The sequence below is a fragment of the Ceratina calcarata genome, unplaced genomic scaffold (assembly GCF_001652005.2).
Source record: "Ceratina calcarata isolate Rehan_Ccalc_2016 unplaced genomic scaffold, ASM165200v1 scaffold12, whole genome shotgun sequence".
Classification (NCBI taxonomy): domain Eukaryota; kingdom Metazoa; phylum Arthropoda; class Insecta; order Hymenoptera; family Apidae; genus Ceratina; species Ceratina calcarata.
In genome coordinates this window covers 559,370-577,470 of record NW_017132978.1, presented here as the reverse complement: position 1 = coordinate 577,470, position 18,101 = coordinate 559,370, and the positions used below count along the sequence as shown (strand labels likewise).

The following is an 18,101-nucleotide window of genomic DNA, read 5'->3' as shown; positions in this document are numbered from 1 at the left end:
TTTAAAAAACCCATGAATTGATTTAAAATTTTGCAAGTAGCTTTTTAATAATAATAGGAATATCTATTTTCATCAGCATTGAACTGCTGTACGTCCTGAAAATGATCGTTTCTTCGGTCTGTCACAGCGGGTTGTATAGACGCAATTCGTGATAAACGAACGTGTTTCGTCAGTGATGAAAGGTAAAAGGCAAATGAACAAGGGGTAGAAACACAACGGGCGAGTGCGAATAATTGGCTGGCGCGAAATTCGGACCGCAGATGTTGAGACAACGAAGGTCTGGGTACGGCGGTGGCGGCGGGACCTGGCCAGGGCTTTTTACGACTTTCCTCCGCGAAACTTGCATTTCTTCGAGTCGAGAAAGGACGGCAGGAAGCCGGTGGGAAAAAGAGGAGAGTTCTAGTACCCGGCCGGTTTTATTCAAATTTTCTCCGGGGCGAAATATCCACTTCCTCCCGAGCTTTTCCTGCCTGTTCTTCCTCCGCTATATTCGCTCCCTCTCGCATTCTAGCCGGCCGATTTAAGCGAAAGTACGGCGTCAACGAGGAGACAGACGCGTAGTGCCCTATTTTGTTCCCTTTACTGTCACGTATACACTCTTTTTGCGCCGTTCTCAATTCTTCCCGAACACCTGTGCATTTTCTACGTTTCTCTTTACGTTTCATCGTCGAGAATTTCATTTACCAACTTTACGTCGGTTTTACGTTTCGCAAATCGTCGATTGACGCGCTTCAACAAATCGGACTGCGTTGGATCAATAATTATTGTTATTAACTTCTCGTTGTCAGTTTATTTGCGCGATGTGAGAAAACGATTTGTCCGGTTCGCGAAAACGACAGGTCACAATAATCGCATCGCGCGTTTTTCACCCTGCGATGCTATCGGAGATATCTTATTCTCCCTGTATCGATCACGCGTCGATGCTCGAAACCCGTGATTCATTTCCGACCTCTCTTCTACGTAATGGAGTATCATTTATATATCGAGATACATCTCGATCGCGATAACCTACTCGCCGCAATATTGCGCAAATTACAGACACGGTCAAGATGATAATCGAATATAATCGTCGACTTCCCCGACTCTGTACTATCTTTCAGTGACAGTTAAACAAAACAGATTGCGTTCAAATATATTTATAAGTATATGTACCGAATTAAAATCATAAAAATAATTCCAGTAAAGTATAATTATTAGTGATGGTCATCGGAAAGGCGAATAAAGGTCGCCAGAACGAGAAACGAGGTTCATAACTGATCAGTCGTAACGAGAATCGAAGTTGGCAAAGATTGTAGGGATTACGGTCTTGTTTTCTCTGCTCGGAACTCGGGGTTTTCCGGGCGAGGCGCGCGCGGTTTACCCGGAGACTGAAATGATGGACGTTTCGCGTGGTGCGATTAGGAGAGCGTCGTCCTCTTTTTGCCGAGGGGGAAAGAAACAAAGCCGCGAACCTGAACGCCGACGTCGAGCCCGTCGGATACCCGCGTTTTGTTTCGAACACGGGGATCGACCGGAGAAAAAATAAAACGCGACACTCGTGAAAGTATTAAACGAGTCGACTCGACGAGACGATTAAATAGTTAATTAGGTTGTTCAATAATAATGTGTTCCCGTTTTCAAAAGCTAAGCAAAGTTGTATGAACGTCTGCCAAATGAATGTTTCATGTTCCTCTCCGTTTTAAATCTTCTAAGTAGCAGCTGACTCGACACGGTTCATGGCTTTATAAACCGACAACCAGTCGAGTCGTTAGAATCTACCGCGCGATGGAAGCTTGTTCGTTCATGGAAAGAAGTTGAAATAGAAATCCGGTCACGTAAAGCACATCGTACCGACGTTATTAAATTATACAGCACTCTGGTGTCAGGAAATAGCGTATTTCACGGTCTCTTTTGTCCCGCGACTCGAATAAAATGTGGTGCCGCGTTGCTGGCATCAATTTCATCCCTGCGAGGCTTGTTTGCACAGCTCGCGGAAAATAATACCGCGGTGCGTTATCGAACAGTGTCTTCCGTTTCAGGTATCCGTGTACAAAAGCTGCGAATCGCTCGATAGCTATTGAACAGTGGCTTGTATCGTTCGTTAGAAGGTAGTCGATAGGCCGGTGTTTACTGCCCGCTAGGCGTGAACTTCGTTCGCTGTTTTTTTATTGACCGATAGAGCGTTAGATCATAGAAGGCTAAAATGTATTAGGCTATATTTAGCTTTGACCCTTTCCAAGTTTCTATCTGTGGTGACGATGTACGCTAGTTGTGTAAAAATATATGAAATATGAAAACGAGGGAGAAATTTCTATCACGTTTCTTCGATTGACATGACGAATACTTCGTTCTGTATAAAAAACCGCAGTCTAATTATCTGTATTCTTGCCAGTTAGACGAAATTAGTAAGAGTTCGGATTAGTCCTTGGGATACATCGTCTTTGTTCATATGTAAAAATTTTATTCTTATTTCCAATATTAAACGTCGACGATTCCATTTATTAGACGTGATGGTATGACAAAATAATAATTATTTAACAATTCCAAAACTAGGATATGAATGCATCGACCGTACTATAATTCATTCGGTAGTTCTATTTGTTATGTTTACAACTTGGTACGTGGTGTTTGTCTTATCACAAACACGTCTCTAGCTAGAATTATTATCATACTGAGTTGTTCTCGAACTGAACAAACAAGTACGTTTTATTAAGTAATTTCTGTTCTATTATGCAAATTGTCGTTTCTGCCAAAAACGATTGTCATATTCGTGCTCAGCACCGCAAAATTAGTAGAATTACACGTGTTCTATGTAGAAAGCTTGGGGGACTCTGAAGTACAGCCACGAACTTTTAAAGAGAACTCGATCCATTTCGTTACGAGGGCTGAAGCCCCGTAAGCGATCATCCGAAGATAATTATTATTGTCCCACGCTGTTGTAATTTGTAGCACGAAGTTTGCAGTTCGCGTAATTGTAGCGTCGTAATCATGACGCTCGGGGCGAAGGGTGTGCAGAAGCGCGGTACCTTCGCCGATAGCGAGGCCCTCGAGCCAACGGTGCTTCGGAGCTAATCACGGCCCGAAGATTAATATTTTTTTACGGTACCTGAGAGTCGAGCTTTCGGCGAAAGAGACCGTTTCTCTTACGCGGTTTTTTAGTTACCGTTAAAAATTCCGGTTGCATTCGAGTGCCGCTCGTTTACGAGTACCTATCGCGAGGATTATGGCATAATTCCGGGTGTTGTAAAACGTAATGCCGCGGCGCGATGGAAAGTGAGAATGTATTCTGAATTACGTCTAATAGGAGCTCTTACCGCTTATCGTTCGACGAAATCGTGAGCCGTGCTTCGAACAGGCATTATTCTTCACGCTATTATTCCAGTCTTGTCGCACCGAGTCCCACGTACAACTTTAACACGTATCTACTGTTTACCGCGGTTCAGAGTTCTTCAGAGCAGCTCGATTAAAACGCTGTAAAAGGAGGAGGGAACAGGATAAAAGAAAATAAAGATAGTTGATCGAATAACTGTAATTATGCAGACATTATTCTAAGCGAATTCTGCGGTGCTATAGAGATGTGTACTCGAGCCGTGGCTGGCCGTGCCTCGAGAGACGAGATAATTGGTCTGTAATTAAGGACATAAATTAATTTAGGATCGTCGAATCGGGTATGCGCGTCGCGTTTAAGAGGCCCGAAGAATGTTATCGTAAATCAAAATTATCAGAGGAATCACGGGGGCGGGTGTTACGATCACCGTTCAAGGGCGGAATTCCGAAATAGGAGGGACGCGAATGATACTATTTCACGGGGGTAGTTAGGCGCACGCATACATTTGTCGGAGCGACGATGGCTCGATGGATCGGAAGCGGGAAATGGGTCGTGAAAGCGATAAAATTGCAGTGGAAATGAAATTCTTTCGACCTGCAGACACCGTTCTCGATCGAGTTCGAAATGGACAGAAAAATGTGCCAGCCGTGCACGTAGGGGAGCTTATATGTATATGTACTTGTAGATAACGCGAAACGGCATGCGAAGATGAAAGCGGATAGCCTCGAATAGATTGTGCGATGGCACGGATACCGGGAGTTATATTTGCAATTTCTACGAGTGGATTATCGGGCAGGAATTGTGATGTATCACGCGTTTCACACAAGACGCGTCGGTCGTTTACGCACAGGAACTTTCCGCGTGCAGCGGAACGGCCGTGAAGCTATCCTTCGGCGAACGCAGTGGTGAACGGCTCCGCGGGAGTTCGATCGATTTGGCGAACGTTCGGTCGATCGGTGCACGATTTAATAAAATAAGAACGGTAAATAGTGTGGCAGGCGTGTTTCGGCACGGGCGAGTGGAACGTCGTGAAGCCGCGCGTTTCAAGTTCGGCCGACGACTGACGAACGTTCCTGGGCTCGACGACGCCTGCGCCTGTTCGCAGCAGACAACACACCTCGGACGCGTATTATACGGCCCTGCAGCCGCGCGTCGCGCTCTGCCGATGCATTCAGATTACCGTCTATCTACCGTATCTCCGCAACCAAGGATCTCCTGTAACATGGAAATGCAAATCCCGCCGGCGGAGAAAATGGTTTAATGCCGTGGCTTCGCGGCATCCTAGCGTCGTGTGTCCTCCGTGGCGGACGAACTCTCTTCCTTCGTAAAACGAAGCCTTACGTCAACGAAATCGCGGGACATGTTTAATAATTTTTCATAATTTTCGTAGTATACATTATTTTATTGAGAGATCAACGTACAATTTGAGATACAGAGATTTTTAAACTAGATCGTAGTTCTTAGCTTGGTACAGCTTCAAAGATTTTTGAAAATGGTACCAACCCGAGTCTCACCGTGTGGCTACGTTCGCAACCCGGGCAGTGGACTATTGACTCTGATTTGAAACTGAAGTAAACACCATAGTCCGTTGATCGTCGAATTAGCTGCTCTCTTATTCTTTAAGCTTCTCATCGGGCGTTCTCAAGTATCGGTCAGCCTTTATCATCTCTGTGCCCTACCAGAACGAAATTAGAACGAGTAGGAACCACGTTTGACCGTTGTTTGAGATTAAAATTAAGTTGCGGTTCGTTTGCGCGCTAACGAGGCCGCGGTCCTTAATTGGGACGGAGACGTCCGAAACACGATGAAAATTCTTATGCTATAAACCGTCTCTCTCTCTCGTTCTTCGTCGAGCGAACAAGTTTCTATTGACGTTTGAAGAATGTCTGTTGAAACTCGAAGAATACTGTGTCTTATCTCGATAAAGAATTATTTTATTCAAAAATTTCCAAGTTACTTTCACACAAATTATACGTAATCCTAGCAATTTTCAGTGGTCACGAGCTGATCTTTATTCAAAGCGAAGTGGTTTCAATTTTTTGCTATGCGATTCTCGATCCGGGACGAGTCGTTTGAGCGAGCAACCGTAGGAAGGCCGCGAGAGATCGAATCGAACAAAGGAGCATCGAGACCCGTTAGATAGAATCTACGAAAATCTGAGGGGAGAGAGAGAGCGCGTTGGTTCGATGCGCTCCCGTGGAGCTTTTTAAGGATGGGCGCGAAAGGAAGGGACGGAAAAAGATCGCGAAAATAGGCCTCCTCCCTCGCCAGCCTCCCCGGTGTTTCTCCCCGATGGATCGCGCGTGTCTGTAACAGATTGGCAATGGAAATGACGGGTCAGCGTTTCCCGGCAGGTGCGGAGACGCGGGGGAAAAGTAGTCGCCCGGATTAAAAGATTCGACCCCGTAGGAGACTGTAATAAGAGTCAGCATCTTTTTCTGGGTAATATTTCACGTCATTACACACCATTTCCCCGCAATTAAGATTTGAAAATTTCACGCGGTCTATCGAGAGCCACCGCTCGCCGTCTTATGTCCATAGCGCGGCTGACTCCTGGCCTCTGGCTCGCTCCTTTCCACCGAGCTGCCACGACCCCGTTTTCTGCCTCGCTTATTATTCTCCTCACTCTTAACGGATAATGTTCCCGACGCGCGAACGAATTGCTTCCGGAACTTTACGCCTTTCGGTTCTGCGCTTTTTCCCCTCTCGACGTTAGGACAATTTGTAGACCGTTGCTTTCAATGAGTACACGTTTCCGTCAGTCTTTTTTCTCGATGAGATAAACAGTCCGTGATGCTCGTTCAAAAATTACTTACACGCGATTTTGTATAAATATATACCACACGACATCTGATTTGCATTCAGGCTCGTTTATACACGTGCGTAACTGAGTCGAGCGACGTACAAGCGGTGAACCGATGCACACAGTGCACACACAGTGAAATAGGACTGTAATTATTTCCTACTATCTGTTCGTATGTGCGTACATTCTCGTTCACGGCTCGTCGATACTATAAATCAGGCCTTACACGTATCGAGTTTCCAGTGAATCCCAAATAAAAATTTACTGTAACAAATGATTTTTGCACCCTGTGCATTCGTAACCCAGTTGCAGTCTCGTTCCGTTTTACATGTATCTTGAAACTTGATAAATGCTCTTCATTGGCAGACGCTTGATAAACGTTCGATCACTCAGAGAGTGGAACATATTTTTATTAATTTTCGCGTTTCTCTTAGGATAAAAGATGAAAAGGGCAAGGATTCTTGGAAATATCTTTTATTACACGTTTGATATGTCATCCTGATTTCGTCGAGAATAATTATAAATAAATTAATAACAACCATTAAACCAAGAACGGTTTCTCGACAAGAAAATTTCCACCGACTTAGTTTCGCTTCGTTTACGTTTTCAGTTGCGTTGGCCACGATGAAGACGCGTTCGTCACTCGTTAGCCCAGGCAGAATTCGAAATCACTTGGAAAAATGCTCGAACTTTCGCTCGGCGTGTACGAAACTTTCGCAACTTCTCGCATACATTTGCAGGACGCGCGCGATTTATCGGAAGTACATTTTGTTGATCGTCCCGAAGCACGTATACCTCGGTATTTTCTTTTTTCAACATCGAATACTAACGTTTCCGAAATTCACCGTTCGATCCGTATCGAACTCGAATGATTCTCGTCGTTGGAAGACTGTGTATGGACTTCTCGAACCCCTTCGATATCTGTGCACCAGTCGTTTCGCTGCTCGTAGTAGATACGTTCAGAATGGAGGGGACTTCGTAACTTCACGGCGATCGTATCTCGTTGGGGAGAAAGTTTATTGTTCGTAGAAACATTAGAGAGATTTAGAAATTTCTGGCTTCGAAAACTTATGCTCGTCTCTTGCTCGATTTCATTTACAACAAATACAATAAAATCCACACTATGGAACACTAATTACAAAAGGAAGTACATCTGATTATTTTTTTTTCAATTATTCTGTTGAATTTGTCTTTGGCTCAACTAGAATGGAACTCATAAGAATGTATATTATAATTAAACGGAAAGCTGGCGTTCGATTCTGACACCGTTACAACTTTCGAAAAGTTTGGTAGTTGCATAAGCACTAAATGCATAGTATCGACCGTTTTCCATGTACAAAGAGGAAAGTAACCTTGGAACTCGGACGAAGAAGGTATGAATAGTACGCGGGAGAGCGAAGTTGACTAACGAATGGAACGATCCAAGGATACATGGAACGACCGCGAAACTTTTCGACATTCCTGCGGGACCGCGTCCTCTCTCCCTCTTTCATCAAGGATAAAACTTATCGAGGACCATCGAGCAACGAAACTATGCGCGTCGACGAAGAGACCGAAACCCGCGACGAAAATTAATAAACCGGAATTCTTTCATGGGATCTTGACAAATGGAACGGTCCTGCCCCTTCGTAAATTACCAAGAGTGGATGTATTTATGCGTACACGCGATGGTTGATACGGACGTTAATCGTGATAAAGTGTAACAAGTTTCTCAGTACAGGCTGTCCAGTTGTGTTTGTGAAAAACTCGTCCCGAGAGGAGCGCGATGCATCTTCGCGACGCGAGGAAGCCTCGGGAGGAACGACGCAATTCAAAGACTAAACGTACATGGACGGACGTAGACCGATTACAGCGGATGATAGTCAATTTTTTATATACCCTGTTCTTTGTTAAGTAAAACGAATAGTTGGCAGATTTATTCTCAAGTTGGAGATCGTGTTCTGTCGAGTTGTTTGTCGAAAATCGGTCAAGATTAGTCGAGCGTTCGTTCCGAACGGGTCGACGCGATTTGTCGTAGACCGGTGCGTCAAGAGTGAAATAAATAATGGGCATGAGTATGACCGCGTTTTCTGGATAAGGGGGGTAAATCGTAGTTGTCATGGCTCGGGATAAAATGGAATTGCTGTCGGTTGTCCCGGACAAACAGCCGCAATTTCGTTGCGACGACAGGAACCTGCTTGAACAACGTCTCGAGAACGAACGAGTCGCGTCGCAACGCGTTCGTTCGTTCGTTTCCTTCGCAGCTAGTTTTGCTTCCGGCGGCATCGGCTTTTCTCCGTCTCCGTCGTCCCCCTTCTTCCTTTCGCGTAAATTTCCACCGCTTATTCAACGTCCCGACGATTTTAACCTTTCAACTTTGCACCGGCGTTCGTCCCTTGCCCGGGTCCCACCCACCCATCGATATCGCGGGCTTTGTCGGAATTCTGTAAACACGCCTCGCTTCTCCGCCCCGTCCCGCCGTCCGGCGTCTTTGGTATTTGCCAATTTTTCAGGTCCCTCGTACCGATTGATAGATTTTCAAGTTTCACGATGATTGGATCGAATTCCTCTGTTTCCCGATCGCGCCTCGTCAAACTTCGCCGAAACCCCGATGGAAATTCGAGGAGCGATATACCTGCCGGGTGGATCGTTTTTTATTCTCCGTTAATCAACTCCGATACGATCATTATTTCGTTGACCACGCGAACCGTTATTTGGACAACGAGCGAAGGGTCCTTTTAACTCCGCGCGTTAAGCAAGTTATTGTCGCTGCAAATTGAACGAAATGTTTATTTGGTCGCGGTTGATCGAACAGCCGATTCGTGTCCAGCGAACTCGCGCGATGAAAAACGACGGGATAAATATTTCAACGATTCTCTCATATTTCTTGTACATGTTTTTTATTCGATGCTGGATTACAAATTTTCACGAATACTTTCCACGCTTTTATTTCGTCGAAGAAAAGAGGCTCCGTTCTACCGGATTGTTATAATCGTCGATAAATTGATTTCACCCGCAATAATTTCGTACCGCGAGCTGCTTATCGAGCAAATCCTTCTATTTACCGTTGGAAAATAACGCGTTTCCCGCGCGGCTTGTTTGTCTATACTTTTCTAGACCGACTTGTTTATTATCGGATAATATTCGGTCAGTTCGTTTCAATTTGAGAATCAGGAGCTCGTGAATTCTTGAAAGCAAAGACAGAAACTGAAACTGGGTCGTGCAATTTTAAGAGGATCACATTACCAATTAAGTCGCTACTGGCATGGGAATGGATATTAAATAATAGGTATTGCACGAATTGATATAACGCATATAAAATTGCTAAGAGTAGTCGAATCAGAATGATATTCACAGCTGTACTTGAGGCAAATGTAACGAAGCGATCTTCGCGGGATGTAAAAGTCGAGCCATCAACGGGGCGCGTAAAAGTATGAGACATAAATTTTTATCTGCCACCAGTTGCGAGAAAAGTTGTCCGGTAATGGGCTGGAGAAACCCTCGCGACGGAGTAAAGGAACTCGAGGAGGAAAATGAACTTTCGAAGAGAACGCGCGCGCGGGCGAAATCTGATGCGACGGGGCAGAGGATCGGAAAAGAGTCTGGTTGGCTTTGAGAAAAGCGTCGAAACTAGTTCACGAGGATACACCGCCGGTGTCGGATCCGTCTGCCAGGATCTGTGTCAACGCTATCAGATATATTGTTTCGCGCAGAGGAGCCGGGCGTGGGATGATAGGTAGACATAGTAGCGCGGGGAGTAACGCTTACGATACCGAGCCCGGTTCGTCGAAATAGAACGGAAAGCGAGCTCGGAGGCTCTCGGCGCCCTCTGCCTCCTCGGACGTCCCACCCGTATTGCGATAAACGAAAGAATAAACCTGAACAAGGAAGGTAGAAAACTGAGCGTGGAAACTGCCACTAAAAACGAGTCACTTTCTTCGAATTGGCCGGACACGTTCGAGACTAAACCGCGTTTTATATGAATGCATCCATTCTAGAGTATTTTAAATATCGATGAATTTGAAACACTCATGACTAAGTGAGAATACACTAAAATGTGAATAGATTTCTGTACTCCTTGACTGGATTACAATCATGTGACGACCTGAGGTATCGGACATCTTTACGAAGATTCTATTCTCGCGACCTACCGAAGTGTATTGCTCCGGTCTTGATGAAACTTTCAATATTTTGGTACTCTGAAGCCTCCCAAAGAGGTTTTTGTTTGTGGAAAATTTCAATAATTATGCACCGTTGGCAATCGAGGGTTGATTTTGATACTTCAGACGGGATGAGAGTTGATAAAAAGCGGGTACTACAAACGTACGAAGCTTCATTAAAATCGATGAGTGACACTCGGCCGGGCTTACTTATTAGAATAACAGTATTACACGTGTGACGTGTCACGGGAACGAAAACAGTGGGACGAGTAATACGGCTAGGAAATATGTTGTACAGAATTGTCATATCCATTAATCTTATTCAAATGAAATTCTGAAATTTCGTGCGAATTTTTGGCAACCGGACGACGGCTGGGACAGCTCGAGTTTTATCTACCTCCGTCGTATCGTATATGTTTACTCCCGATGGACGATAAAAAATGGACGTTGCGAAGAACTACGAACACTGCACTGGTTGGAGAAGTCGAAGAAAAGAAATGGGGAATGCCGAAGGAGAAATGCAAGACACGGGGCACGTGCGACGAAGAATCGATCGACGACGGAACCCGTTCCTCGCGACGGCGATGGTCCGTGGAATACGCGCGACCCCAAAACCGCGTCCCTGAGAATCTCCTAGAGGTGTGAAAGAACTTGCGGAGAACGAAAGGACGGGGTCGTATAACTGAACGACTCGCGTCACGACGAACTGCTGCCTAGGGAACGGATCTTCATTGTCTGCCACCGGTTAACGTTGCGACATTCGCTTCCCGGAACCACCAGTTCTCGTTACGAAGCGACACGCGCCTCGATAAACCAGTCCACCACGTCGAATCGTTAAAACGTACCTCTTTACGCAATTGTAATTTTCGTTTAATGCTCGTAACTAAGAAAATCGTTGAAACAGTTCTACGTAGCAGTGGATGAAAAAAGGAACGAATCCTGATGTGAATAAATTATTCATTTTTATGAAAAGGTTCTCTGAAACCAGGCAAGATTTATGGTTTTTAAAAGTTCCAAGGTCCTCGAGTTTCCTTGGAAGTTCGATAACGATGCGATTCTTGGCGAAGTGTCTCATTTAAATGTTCAGAGTACGAAATAATTTCCAAATGGATCGTGTCACGTGCAACGCTACCGTAAGGCGTAAAAAGCTGGCCGACAATCTCGCTTTTACGCGGCGAGACAGAAAATTATGTAAGCATTAATATCCCTTGTGGACCGCGCGGTCCACAAGGGACAGCCATCGTTCATAATAGAACATTTCCTTTTTCTAATTTAACCATCCGTCCCTTCGCCATCCGTCTCCTTCTATCTCTCGGCACTCGTTTCTCCTCGTAAAAAGCATCATTAACGCGAACGCCGCATTTTTTATACGGTTTTTCACTTTCCCCCTTTACTTAGCGCCGTGTCCACCGGTCTCTGTCCCAGCCCGTCGGCCCGACCATTGTGCGACTGATTTTTTCGCCGACCCTTTGCAGGCTCGTTCGCGCTGGGCCGCGGCGCGACCGTGGAAACCGCGCGGAACACGGACCGTATAAATTTTCACGTCGCCGAGCCGGGGACCGCGCCAAAGAAATATTGGCTCGCGACTCTATTTTGTTCTCACTGCGTGCGATGAAAACCGTAGCCTGGGTGCTGCTTTGTAATATCTGCCGTAGATACAGATATACTCGTCCTGCGACCGGACAGCCCGCAATTTCACGATGCACTTATTTCGCGCTATTCGTCCCACGCTCTTCCGATTATCGCCCCGAATTTATACGGCCGCTCGCCAATTCACGCTTCCTCTTTATTTATGCAACTTCGTTCTTCATTGTTCTAACGATTTGAGAACGCGTCGGGGCCAATTATTTATCTTATTTATTTTATTCATTTATTTAATTCAGAATTAAATTCTAAATGAGATGATCACACGGGATCAAAGTACACACGAAGATTAACTTTGATGATAAAGATTACACGACATCAGCGTTTTTTACGAAGTGGTTACGTCGTTCGGTTTACGGCCGTGTTGAAAATTGTACTCGCCGTCTTAAAATGATCGTGTAAATTTTTCATAAAGTAGCTGCGAGCACGGTATCCGTATCGATCTATATCGCGGGCGGTCGTCGAGCTCGCGAGTCGATATCCGCGCACGGTATCGGAAGATAGAGAGTGGGCGGGCCGAGGAACGGTCATAAAAACATGTAATAAAGATCCCGCATCGGTACCGGGATGGCGTGGGTCGACGGTTGGCGCTGCTGCTGCTGCTGCTGCTGTTTGGACGCCGAGCATATTTTCAACCTCGACTTTTATTCGGTTCACGTATCGGCTTACTCTTCGCTACCTTCGACGTCCCCGGGCCCTTGCCTCCTCCGCGATTCTTCGATCGATATTTCCCGCCGGTTCTTCCTTTTTGTTTAAACTCGGCTCTCATTTCTCTCACGGACCGACCACTTTCCAGCGGATCCACGCTCCCCTCGTTAATCCTCCCACTTTTTTTATTTCCACCATTTTTTTCCAACTCGAATTCTCGTCAGAATTTTTATCATTTTTATTTTTTTCGTTCCTCCCTCTTCTCACTTCGCTCTCTTCCTCCTTTTATTCCGTTTGCTCCACTTTTTTCTCGCGTCTAGCGTGTCTCGCGTCCGTTTCGTTAAGCTCTATTTTTATTCCGTTGAACGGTCGCGTGCTTTTCCCCGTTTGATTCGATTCTACTCGACTCGATCCGAATTCGATTTCGCGTTGCCCGTTCGTAATTCGGCGTTCGATAGGCGGCCGACGGCGACTCGATGCCAAGTCGCAGTCTCGTAAAATCTAACGACGCTCAGCTGCCAGGCTGAGAACGTTTTTAAAAAGGCACGATGATTTCGAAATATACGAGCGGCCGGATGTGTAAGAGCAGAATGGAATAGTCGAAAATCGGAGTCCCGTCGATCGTCGATGGCACTACATAGATACGCTTTCGCGATTGATTCTATGCCACGGATACGAGAGAACCCTCGGGAGTCCAACTTCTGTAAATAGAATTGAAATTTTTCAGTTACACGCATCGGGTCCGGCGAGTTCCGATACCTAGGATGCAGCTTGAGAAAGCCGTAGGAATCATTTTCTCATCCCCACGCGTCGCACCGTCGTCGCCGACTCTAAACGAAAATACTTTCGCAGAACTTTTTAATTACGCTGAAATCCTCGCGGAATTTTTGTCCCCTCGACTTGAAAATTCAACCGGTTTACGGAATTCATCCTCTACCTCTTGGTCGGTTAGCTAACTTTTATAAGTTTCGCCCGTTCGTCGTCTCTCTGTACCGGTCGATTATTAATCTCGTTTGAATTTCCTTTCTCTTTCTGGCGAGACCTACCCGAGGCCTCGGGGTCGATTATCGTGGCTAGTACAAACTTTCCGCCGGAATGGAAACTGTCGCTTGTCTAACCGCTGTACCTTGAATTTCAGTAAGTACGCGATTAAAAGTTATTATCAAATACCTTGTCGAACGACAAGTACTGCGTTAAGTAAAACGGTTCGCAAATTCCCTTTCCCGTAGTCAGTTCTATAATATTTTCATAGCAGTTGACCTAACGAATGCTGGAATCCACTGACGAAACTGCGATTTTATCGTAGTAAAAGTTTTAAAGCGAAACACGATTTATCTCCTGTACATGTCAGCTGCATTTATTAATATGAAGCTTATCAATTTTAATGTAATAGATAAGAACAGTCCGTTTTTCCTTCTTTTCATTTATTTTTATCAAAAACATATGTGGTCGTCTTAGGTACAAGCGTAAATCAGGGGTTCGATCTTGCAATTAGCGAGGCGCGCAGTGGAACGAGTAAATGGAAAGGCAGACAGCTGGCTCGTACCGAGAACACGATGGAAGACGCGAGATCCGGGGATGGTTTCCGTGATTTAGTCTGAAGGGGGGCGTAAGGGAGTTCGGTCGGTCGGACGGTTTACAAGCCGTTTCCGTATATCGGGCTGGATCCAATTAGAATTTATGCAGCCAGGTCAGCCAAAAGTGGTCGATGCATATGCATCGAATGTAACGCGTTTGCTTAGGTTCCCGAGGATCGTACCGCAGCCTCGGGATCTTCCAAGTTTCAGCTCGCGTTCTCTAAGTGCTCCCCTTTGTCTTCGCGCACCGTCGTCGTCGCTCGATTAATCGATTCCGATCACTCCGTGGATGCATCCGTGATCGGGTGATGAGCCGAGCGACAATTTTACTGATACGCTATTTAGAATCGATCTAACAGCTCGACTTCTCTGTTAACGTTCAATACGAAACGTCTGATTTCCGCTAAAAACAACTTCACGGAAGTCGTCTGTTTTATTACCGTTCGGACCAGCTTTCTCGTGCCAGATAACAGTTTTCACCGTATTAAAAGTTTGCGTGTATAAATCGGTTAAATTATGCCGGTGTATGGTGAGCGTTTGTGTAAATCCGAATGCGAATGCTCAAGATTTTTCATGAAATATTCATCGTCCGATATTGCGATAACGCGAAATTACTTTGGTTTATTATTTAGAGATCGATTACGATATATCGACGCGGATATGACGAGCGTCGTTAATTATGCAAACGCGAGGATTGTCCGCAAGTTTGACGGGAAAGATATTACGTTCCTGGCGTCATTCCATTCCATTTTGATTATTATTCTATTTTTATTATTCGAAACTCGGCGATTATGTTTACTCGGTAGACGAGCCGTGTCTCTCGTTTGTTTCTCGGAGCCGTAGTTAATCTTACAAGTGGTTCGCCGTATGCAGCTGCGGCTTCCAATTTCTCGTTTAACAGGTAGCTAACACTTTTTTTCGGGCACATAAAGCACTGACTCAACGGTTCAATTTCCATTGCCAGTAAATACTTAACGAAGGAGAAATTGAGTCTGGGGAGGCGAAATAGAATGGAAGAAAAGTGGCCTGTTCGCGAAAGAATTGCTCGTAATTGCAGGAACGGTGGTACATGTTTTTTTTAACAGTCGAATAAATCGGGAGAGGGGAAAGAAGTCAGGGTAGTTGGTTTTCAACGGTCCTCCAGCGAGGAACGGGGCAGGGTGGGATGGAATGGAGGCACGGCACGGCACGGCGGCGTCACTTCCGAGCCGTGAAGCCCCTCAGGAAATTGTTCTTATCCCTTGATCCCCTAAGAGTTTATCCTATCGTCGCTTCCTGTAAAGCCAGATCGGTTGTTCGATCGTTTCGGCCCGTCCATCTCGCGAACACGATTTATCGGCTCTTCCTCGAGGACGCGCGCTTTCCTCTCCAAGTCGAGTTTAGAGGATGTTTCGACGCGTAATGGTACCGACGCCCAGGCTGAAAAAGGAGGACCTCGGTTTTTCATCAGTGCCGGCGAATAAATTTCCTCGCCTTGCGTTTTGTTCGTTCACGGTACTATAACGGCCGGTGGACGCTGCAATAACAATACGTTCGCGGTCGGACGGAAAGGGTAATGAAAGATTGTTCACGGCTCGTATAGCCTCGGATAATAACCGTAACAAAAAATTGAGAAATATTGCAAATGCGGCTTATCGTTTCTTCCGCGCGTTCTGCCAAGTAAAATGGATATGCTACCCGCGTCGCGATGTTCGGCCGAATACCGCGCGTCTCGAATTATTTCGCACGTCGTAAAATACTCGAGTGCAAGTGTCACGAATCGCTTGAAAGGATTTATTGCGATCTGTTTCGTTGGTATCTTCGATCTCTCGCCGTACCATTTAGCTCGGAAAAATTCAGGCCTCGTACATTCCCGGGTCGTTTTCCGCCGTTTTTTATGGTTACAGAAAACTTCGCACATTCTCGTCGGACATGAGATTATGACCACGAGTTCGACTCGGTAGAAAATTCTGATCACGAGTCAGACTCGTTAAAGTACGGCAAGGATTTGATTCGATCATGTCAAAGACCAGACTTAAGAGACATAAATTATCTGGAAATATGCATTAAAAATTGGAGTTCTTATCAGGATGTAAACCACGAATGAGTAGCCTTAGTCCTAACGTAACCTGACCAAAAGTTTTGCCCCTTAGGAGTGACTTCCGCCTCCCTTCGCACCTGTCATTTTCTGACGCCTTCAATCGATCACCCTAAAGTTAGTGTTCTCGCTCCGATTCGATTTTCGCAACCCTGTACTCCATAATTTCAAGTATCTAAAGCAAGATCGATGTTTATCCAATAGCTCGAGTAATTTGAAATGAAAAACTGTCCTCAGGGACGAGTATTAATTATCGACGTGGTTCGTGAACGATTTCGGTGTGTCGACGAACGTGGCTGGTATTGAAAAAGCCCGGGTAAAGGCTAATATTTGTACACTCGCATAATAGTAAAACCGGTGCCGTAGCGTCGCTGCCGGTGGAATCGCGGAGCTCCGCTTCGCTTTCCGCGAACGATAATGCCAGCGCATTGACGTTAATTAGAGTCGAAAAAAAAACCGGGCTTCGAGACTGGTCGAAGCGAAAATAGAACCTGGAACCAAATGGAAATGGAAGGCTACATCCGCGCGACGCGGCGCGCGGTTACTAATGTAATCGTGGCATGATGCTGTTTCGTTTAGACGTTTCGCGCGAAACGCTGAAATACGTTCTGATGCGCGTGTATTTCGTTACCAGCGCGAACTTCCGCCGCGGAAAATTTCATAAACTAATCGTTCGATGATGGTACCAGCCAGCGGAGCGTACGTTCCAATCGTCCGACGGCCCTTCGTTCATCGTATTTTACAGTTTCGCCTTAATTTCATTTTACCGCTCGCTACCGACCGCATTTCGTTCTCACTTAGAACTAACGCGGAACGAAATTCATACTTATTCTGGCGTCGATATCCTGTTAACGTTTCTCGGAATACGTTCTACCGTTAAAAGGGACAGAATTAATGTTGAATAAATGTTGGTCGAGCTATCGATCAGATCGTTGCTCTGTGTTAAAATGTACAATTTTGCTTATTGGAACCTTTGACGTTGAATTTTACATATTACATTCACATTGTTACCTACAGTACGATTATTTTAATCACGCTGCATTAGATGACAGTAATCGTGCTAAACTAATCCATTTGCCTACTTGAAGAGACTTAAATTATTTTGCTCGGTACTGAAAAAGTTATCCTGTTCTAAAGGTTGTACGAATACGAGTAAGTACCGAGACGAGTTAACTGTTTAATATGAAACTCGATAGCCCAGATATGCAAACACAAGGTTTAGCGGTAATTCGTATCTTGACAATCCCTTATAAAGTTTTACAATTCTGTAGAATTTAGAACGATTACCCCATCGAAGATATATACGGTAGTCAATTTTCACCGGCAGAGAATTCCGCGTTTACCTTCGCAGATACGATAAAATTGGTACCGATAACTGGGTCTCTCTTTATCGAGGGAAAGCTTTTACGAGCCCTTTATCGAGCCGCCCTGCAACTTACGGCGGACCCTTACAGCCGTGCGAGTACCCCTGGCCGATCATGTTCACTACCTTCCCGAGATTTACGTTGCCGAGACCGAATCAAACGGTCGAATCCGAAATCGCGCGAATCGAAAATCGCCGGGAATCCTCTTGCGGGCTCGTCAAGCGCGATTACTCGCTGGATTAGCTTCGGGTTCGATTCAGCTAATGAATATTCAGCGCGTCAAATATGAAGAAGGTTAAGCGTGCCCGATACACGAGCACCGACCGTGGAACGTGTACCCGGTTGTATGTTATCTTAACAAAATGGACGCACGTAGCGGCTGTAATTATTCGGGATAATCGGCTCGTCTCATTTTCAAGTACCCCGGCTACACGGTTCCGCAAATTACGGTTCGCTACCGATCGGGGCTACTCGAACCGGCTATATCGCATCGTAATTTCTCGTCGAATAATACCTCTCCGTCTCTCCTCTGTCCTATCGCG

General features: G+C 45.5%; 1 protein-coding gene and 1 long non-coding RNA gene across 5 annotated transcripts in view; one reads left to right on the top strand and one right to left on the bottom strand.

The window, feature by feature from the left end:
* Positions 1 to 4,366, bottom strand: part of LOC108625846 (neuronal growth regulator 1) — a 36,871-nt gene extending 32,505 nt beyond the window's left edge. Inside the window, exons 1-3 of one of the 2 annotated variants that reach the window (XM_026814418.1) lie at positions 4,156 to 4,366; positions 3,522 to 3,605; positions 3,294 to 3,450 (exon numbers count right to left, since the gene is read on the bottom strand). The gene's annotated coding sequence lies outside the window, so the exon portion shown is untranslated. The remainder of the gene's footprint in view (positions 1 to 3,293; positions 3,451 to 3,521; positions 3,606 to 4,155) is intronic. The other variant, XM_018026168.2, reaches the window with a different exon arrangement.
* Positions 1 to 18,101, top strand: part of LOC108625870 (uncharacterized) — a 127,820-nt gene that overhangs the window by 36,462 nt on the left and 73,257 nt on the right. The gene's annotated exons all lie outside the window — the stretch shown is intronic.